The sequence below is a fragment of the Styela clava genome, chromosome 5 (genome assembly GCF_964204865.1).
Source record: "Styela clava chromosome 5, kaStyClav1.hap1.2, whole genome shotgun sequence".
NCBI classification, from domain to species: Eukaryota; Metazoa; Chordata; class Ascidiacea; order Stolidobranchia; family Styelidae; genus Styela; species Styela clava.
In genome coordinates, this window is record NC_135254.1 from 20,720,785 (window position 1) to 20,727,929 (window position 7,145).

At 35.9% G+C, this 7,145-nt stretch overlaps 2 long non-coding RNA genes across 2 annotated transcripts; one reads left to right on the plus strand and one right to left on the minus strand.

Annotated features, from left to right (window-relative positions):
- Positions 1 to 1,807: 1,807 nt before the first annotated feature.
- On the plus strand, positions 1,808 to 2,772 carry LOC144423045 (uncharacterized). The gene is made up of 2 exons (XR_013475533.1): positions 1,808 to 2,048; positions 2,288 to 2,772. It is a non-coding gene; the product is annotated as an uncharacterized LOC144423045 (long non-coding RNA).
- Positions 2,773 to 5,174: 2,402 nt separating this feature from the next.
- On the minus strand, positions 5,175 to 6,545 carry LOC144422719 (uncharacterized). The gene is made up of 3 exons (XR_013475342.1): positions 6,404 to 6,545; positions 5,821 to 5,892; positions 5,175 to 5,732 (listed from the first exon to the last, which is right to left on the minus strand). It is a non-coding gene; the product is annotated as an uncharacterized LOC144422719 (long non-coding RNA).
- Between the last annotated feature and the right edge of the window lie 600 nt (positions 6,546 to 7,145).

The window sequence follows — 7,145 nt, forward strand, 5'->3', positions numbered from 1 at the left end:
AAGATCAATGCATTTTTTTGTAGAACAGAAGTGGCGAGTTCAGACCTCTTGAAATGCTGCACAAGCCGCCTAGCTGATCCTAAGGCCTTGTCGATAGCTGGAATTTTTATGCCTTTTTGAATACACAGCTGTAGTGTATGCGCTGTGCATCCAAGATTATGCCATCCATGTTTTCGAGAAAGAAGAGTTTTAGCGGAAATCATATTGGCCGCATTGTCGCTCACTGCTGCAACCACTACCGAAGGATTCAGGTCATAGTCTGCTAGAGTCTCTTCAATCCACTGTATAATGTTTTCCCCTGTGTGCCGATCATCCAACGGTCTAACACCAAGCACAGCAGAACAAACATTGAAGTCCTTGTCAATGTAGTGACAAGTAACTGCAAAATATCCCTGCATGTTTATACTGGTCCAGGAATCACATGTTAAAGATGCATGAGAAACATCAGACAGCTTTTTTTTTTTCAAGAAAAGCTTTTTTCCAGCAAACATTGTCTCTACTCTTCTGACAATTGTCTGCCTCGATGGCATTGCATATGAAGGCTGCAGATTCTTCAATAGGTTCCTAAAGCCTACTCCATCAACGACTGACAAAGGCCTCATATCCGCCACCACAAATTCTGTAATTAGGCATGTTAGGTATCTCTTCTTGTCTAGCCTGAGAGATAGGGCGGAAATGCTCCAACCTCGTTTGCTTCGCTGAAGAACTGGTGCCTCTTGACAGCTGTTCTTCTTCCAACTTTATTCCAGGATGTTTTCTCTTCATATGATTGCTCAAATTACTTGTCGTTCCGTGATAAGCAAATTTCTCATGGCACCATTTGCATTCTGTCTCTGATTTTCCTGAATTGCTTTGAACAGGTGGTAAAAAATGCTGCCAAACATTTGATCTTCTACTCATTTTATTGGTATCAGAGTTATGGTATATGTTATTTTCGTATACTGGTAGACTATAGATTAGTTATTTCTTCTGCAGCTCTGCAAAAATTTCCAATATTGGAATATTAAGTAGTCTATGTTTTTTCCGAAATGCCCAGTCCTAGCCTGTTTTTTCTCACCTTTCGGCCCCGTCTGCTGGACTGTGGATACTGTAAAATAAGCGAAATTTGAATGACATGCTGAGAACACTAACAGACTACCGGTATAGGCCGGTAGGCCTAAGACTGTAGAGCAGTACGGTACCGGTATAAGGGCAAATAGGCTACATTTCAGCTTAATATTCAGATATTGGGAAATGACTACCGGACTACATAGTCAGACAGTAGACTTCCGGTACGTATATACATGATCCTTCTATTATTACGATGACTGTTATTTTATTTTGGTTGACGAAAAAATGAATCTCTCTCCCTCTCTCTGGTACTGGTAACTGGAACGTCCATTTGTAGGACCTTTCTCCGACATCAAAACATCCGTATTTTCAACCAATCACAAGCGAGCAGATGTAAACAAACATTCCCCGCTGAAAAGTCGCTCAGACAACTTTGGACGCGTTCCGCACAGGTTGCTGGCGGTTTAGGCAGATATTTGTCCTTTTTTTTATCTTCACAGGGCTGCGAGAATTAGAAAGCTGTAAAACTGTATGTTACTTGCAAATAACGTTCACGAAATCTATATATCTATACTATACTAAAGAGCTGTACCCGTTGCAGGCACCTTACAGGTTACGGTACTGTACAGGTCACAACTGCTATTTCGAACCAAAAAATAGTAGACAATCATGCTGATGCAATCAAGGGTACCGGTAGTCTACCGTATGTTAGAAAAAAAAAAGAATTTGTCTTCGATATGATGTTGCATTTTTATTAAACAGAATCTATTAGTGAATTATTTTGGTAGACTAACTATGTGTAAACGCTGTGCATATGATATTTGCCGGTCTGACAACCTGTACGGTACTCCTGCTGTTCAAATGAAGTAAGATTTGTGCCTTTTCCGAAGCCACATATTGACTGCCAAAAAGAAATGAGGTGGATAAAGGAATGCAACAGGCCTCGCAGTATATTCAATCTAGGAAAAATCACCAGAAATAATTTCGTGTGTACCAAGGTAGGCCAACATAAATATTGTTTTCGATACCTATGATATATTCAATATGTTAATTCTTATATGAAATAAATTTTCATACAAGCAATGCGTTCCATCATGCATTTTCATGGAGGCGATGGACCAACTGATGAATACCCTGACCCTATATCCGATTCTTGTCGCCCAACAGAAAAGCACCATCGAATTGTGAGGTAAGGATTACTTATACCATAATTTAACTTTGGATCATATTTTCACAGGATCTGTCACCAGATACTTCATTTGATACAGAGACATGTGAATCTGACGAAAGTCGGAACTGCAACTGCATCATCACACCAATGACATTAAACAACATGATAGGCAACTCTGACGTCACTCCATAAGACTACATGCGAAAGATTGTATTTCATGATACGCTCCAATGCACATATTTCTCGTCGCCTTTCGCGACCGTTTTCCGCTTGCTTTTGCTAATCGGCGTCCTCTTTACATTTAGTACCTGCCTTTTTGCGCCTGTAACGTAAGAAAATAATCTCTATATCTAAGAAGTTTTGCTCACTTGGAAAGCTGGAATGACATACAAGCTGTAAAGAGTAAAATGGACATCATAGACTTTTTTTTTATCAGAGAAGATTACAAACGCGATAGCGTAAAGATTTGTGTGGAACATTTTGCAGATAATAACAAAGTTCAAAGGTAGTAATTTTAATGTTTGCGCTTAAACATTGAAATTTCATTTAAAGAGGGTGTCATACAAAACAGCAAAACTGTTTTTACTTCTCTTAACGGTGCTGTGATACAATTCCATAACACAAAGTTTGCTCCTATCGAACTTGCCTTAGTAGGTGAATTTTTTGGACAAATTTATTGTGAGGGATTTCGCATGTAATTCTCATTGATTGGTGGCTGTTTATAATTCCTATTAATTGTGAATTCTGATTATAACTGAGACGATCACGTCTATAACTCTGTTTTATTCTGTTCGCCCATATTTATTCTTACCACTTGAGTCACTAGTGAACAACTGTGTAACTTTCTCTTGTAGCTGGTTTGTCAGACTGCCGGCAGTGTAGATATTCCTCTGTATATTAGGTTATTATTATAGTGTTTTCGTGCCGTTAATCTGTGTAATTCTTGTTGTGAAATGATATTAGTAGTACAGGTTTACTATTTCTCCAGTTTGGCATAGCTCTGTTCACTAGTTAGCTTGTATTTAACACTTCCGTAACTAGTCTATTTTCGCAGTTTATTTCCTGTGTGATTTCCGTATTTCTATGCGTATTTCCATGTATATTACGTGTTTGTCGATAAGATAGGATTTGTGTTGTATCTTTAGTGTCATACTAGTTATTCTTATGTATATCTAGGTATGTTTTACCCGGTTTTTGTATCCCATTATAAGTAAATAGTTCATGACTGTGACGTCATAGACCAATTCCGTATTTTTTTGTTTCGTATGTATCCTACGGTATTTGTACTGTGTTTTTTATTTGTTTATTGTATTTCTTATTGGAGTATTTGGTTGTATTAAGTTCTTACAGGTGTATAATTAAACTAGTTAGTTAAATTAGTTACTCTGCTGTATTTGGAACCGCAAGAAGATTATTTCGTGATTGACATCTAGTGCAACTTCAGTGTCCAATAAGCTGGCAGAAAGAACCTGAGTGGTGATATCAATTTTGGTACGCCACATAACAAAGAATTTACTGACACCTTTTTCTTGTCAATACTCCAAGCTGAGGTAATAAACAAGACAATACATTTATGTCATCTGGAAGCAAAATATGCACACTAATTAAAAGTTTGACACATTGAGATAATACATCATTACAGAAAATACAAGTTAAAGATATGTATGACCATCACATGGTAATTAAAATTAATAGGGGCTGTGGAGTATGAAAAGTTCAAGACAAAAAAAAGAACAAAAGTTCATAGCTCATGAACTCTCAATTTTGCCTCCATTGCTCTGTGAAGGCCAATATATTCCCAGTGGCTGAATTGGTTTACCTTTATGATAGCAACGATTTTGTATTTAATACGGCAAGATTTTTTTCAATTTAATTGAAGTGATATTATTTCCCAAAACAATGCTTGAATTGTCTAGAATAGATCAGTGGTGTCAAACTCATGGGTTTTCGAGAGCCGCATTGCATGTTGGAAATTGTAAAAAGGGCCGCAAACAGTTTTTGATAATGTATACTTGAAAGATATTTTCAAGATAGTTTTAGTTTGTGACATATATTAGGATGCAACTAAACAGTTGGATTAAGTTTTATTATTTTCTTTAATTTCAAATGCAATTTCATGTTATTATTTGCATTCCACCATTATTGCAAGTTACTGTATTTATTACAAAAAATCATAAAATTATATGTACAACCATCAAAATCATTTTTGAACAAGCTTTGGATAAGGAAAGAATAATACATACACTAAAAAATGACTTAATCTAAATATATGAACCTAAAATTAACAAAAATACTACAATATAAACTCAATGTTTTTTAATTACATTTGTCCTGACGTTTGGCATCTTTTTTGTGTCACCAGCATACTAAGGCCAGGATGAAATAATTTTATAGTACCAACTCTAACTACCGAGGTCACATGATCATGGGTTAATCTGGCTCTTTGCGAATGTTTAATTAATTCCAGTAATGCAAAAAAGTTACTTTTATCATTTCATGTATAGATCAGTAAAAAAACAAATGACAGGTTTTTTCGACAAGACATTTCGCGCCACATTGCATGGCGTAGGATTGCTTGAATTATTATTGATATTTAGTAACAAAAAAGTTGTATAATTATATTAATATACAAACATATGGAAATTTTCTGTTCGAAGTTGGTCTTCGAATTTGTCATATTGACTGCTAAGCTTATTGTGTTTTTCCATTGTACTGATGGAAATATTACAAATTAAACAATGTGCTTCAGAGAATTTTGTGAAATGCAGAAATATTGCAACTCCCATTTTCTTCGACAATGCCACCTTCTTCATGTACTTTGCGTTTAATTTGATCACTCAAGTGTTTTATTCAAGTATTCTTTTGCTAGCTTGATGTGTATTCTTAAATGGGTTAAAATGTGAACAAAAAAAATTACTTTTTAAAAATACTTTCAGTAAATTGTTTTCTGTGTGAATATTCAATTTCACTTTAAAAAGTTTGAAAAATCTGTTACATTTAGATAAAAAAAACTTCCAAAATACTCTTACAATTATTATTAAGCGTTCGAGGCCGCACTGGAAGTTCTCTGGGGCCGCGAGTTTGGTCTAGATTGAAGTTGTCCAAAATATATACCAGTATTTTATCATGAATCATGATTATACCCTTTCCTGAATTTCTTCTACAGTACTACCAAAAGTTGATGGACCAAATATAACACAGGTGTAGTGAGTGACCCGAAATCCTCATTTTTCAAAGCTGTTTTAAGTATGCCTGGCATGTTTTGTGCTTTTTCACAAATAAGACCGCTTATGCAATCTTACGCATTGGAATTTTTAGTTATTTTCCTCAAGCCTTGCAGGATGTAGGGGCCATACACAACTCTACCGGAGGGTCAAATGCATTTGCATGCCTCCATAGATTGTTCTTCTATTGCAAACATTTATGGAGTATTCTAATTATATTTCGTGGAATCACACTGTCACTGATATGTCGCCAGACTTCTGATATCTCCCCTTCTGCTACAGTTGTCCTGTGAATAAATAATAGGAAATTGAGATTAGACGAATAGTTGAAAGTTTCGCTTTATGTCGGCTTAATTTCTTGATTGATATACTTACTATTTTTGCTATTACCGCTTGTGCTGCAGGAGTCTCACAATGCTTAGACAGGTTTTTCCACAACATTCACATCTGAAGAAAGAGAGGAGATTTATTAATTTTCGTTAAGAATAAATAAAGCAGTCTATATGATTTAGAATGGAAAAGCTAATAAATCCAATATCCCATGTCCATGTAAAATATGTTTTACTGAATTTGGTATATAAACCAACTAATTAAAGGGTTTAGTCAGAAAATTACAAGCATTCTTATACTTGAGAGATCAGACTATACAATATAGACCTGTATGAGTAAAATGTTAGGTGAACTTGTTAACCCTTTGATTCAATACGCAAATAAAAGTTATTGAGCAATAGTATGTTACAGCAATGAGTATTTATCCTCACTGATTAAAAAATCTAACTGGAGGTGCATGAACTATTTGAAACCATAAGGGGTAAGTAAATATGCAATTTCGGCAAATGGACAACTACGTACCGTACTGAATTAATAACTTCGTAGTATTTGACAAAAGCTGGCTTTCCCACATGTACTAAACAGTGCGATGCCCGGGTGTGATATACAACAATAGTATTTACCTTACCTTTTTCCAATTTCTTTCTACCTCAACTTTACAAAATATCATTAAAATCGACAACAACTGTCAAAGCAGGCACGAACACCATTCGTCCTATTCCTTGAAAGCAGCACACATCCGCTCGTTTTCGTCTCGTCAAGTATGTGCATTGGAGCGTGCTATCGAATACGATCTTCGGCCAAAAATGGCGGAGTTGCGCATCATGTTGTTTAATGTCATTGATCACACCAATGACATTAAACAACATGATGCGCAACTCCGGCATTTTTGTCCGAAGATCGTATTCGATAGCACGCTCCAATGCACATACTTGGCGAGACGAAAACGAGCGGATGTGTGCTGCTTTCAAGGCGTAGCACGAATGGTGTTCGTGCCTGCTTTGACAGTTGTTGTCGATTTTAATGATATTTTTGAAAGTTGGGGTAAAAAGAAATCGGTAAAAGGTAAGGTGAATACTATTGTTGTATATCACACCCGGGCATTGCACTGTTAAGTACATGTGGGAAAGCCAGCCTTTGTCAAATACTACGAAGTTATTAATTCAGTACGGTACGTAGTTGCCCATTTGCCGAAATTACATATTTACTTACCCCTTATGGTTTCAAATAGTTCATGCACCTCCAGTTAGATTTTTTTAATCAGTGAGGATATATACTCATTGTTGATTGCTGCTCATTGTAACATACTATTACGCATTCACTTTTATTTGCGTATTGAATCAAAGTGTTAACAAGTTCACCTAACATTT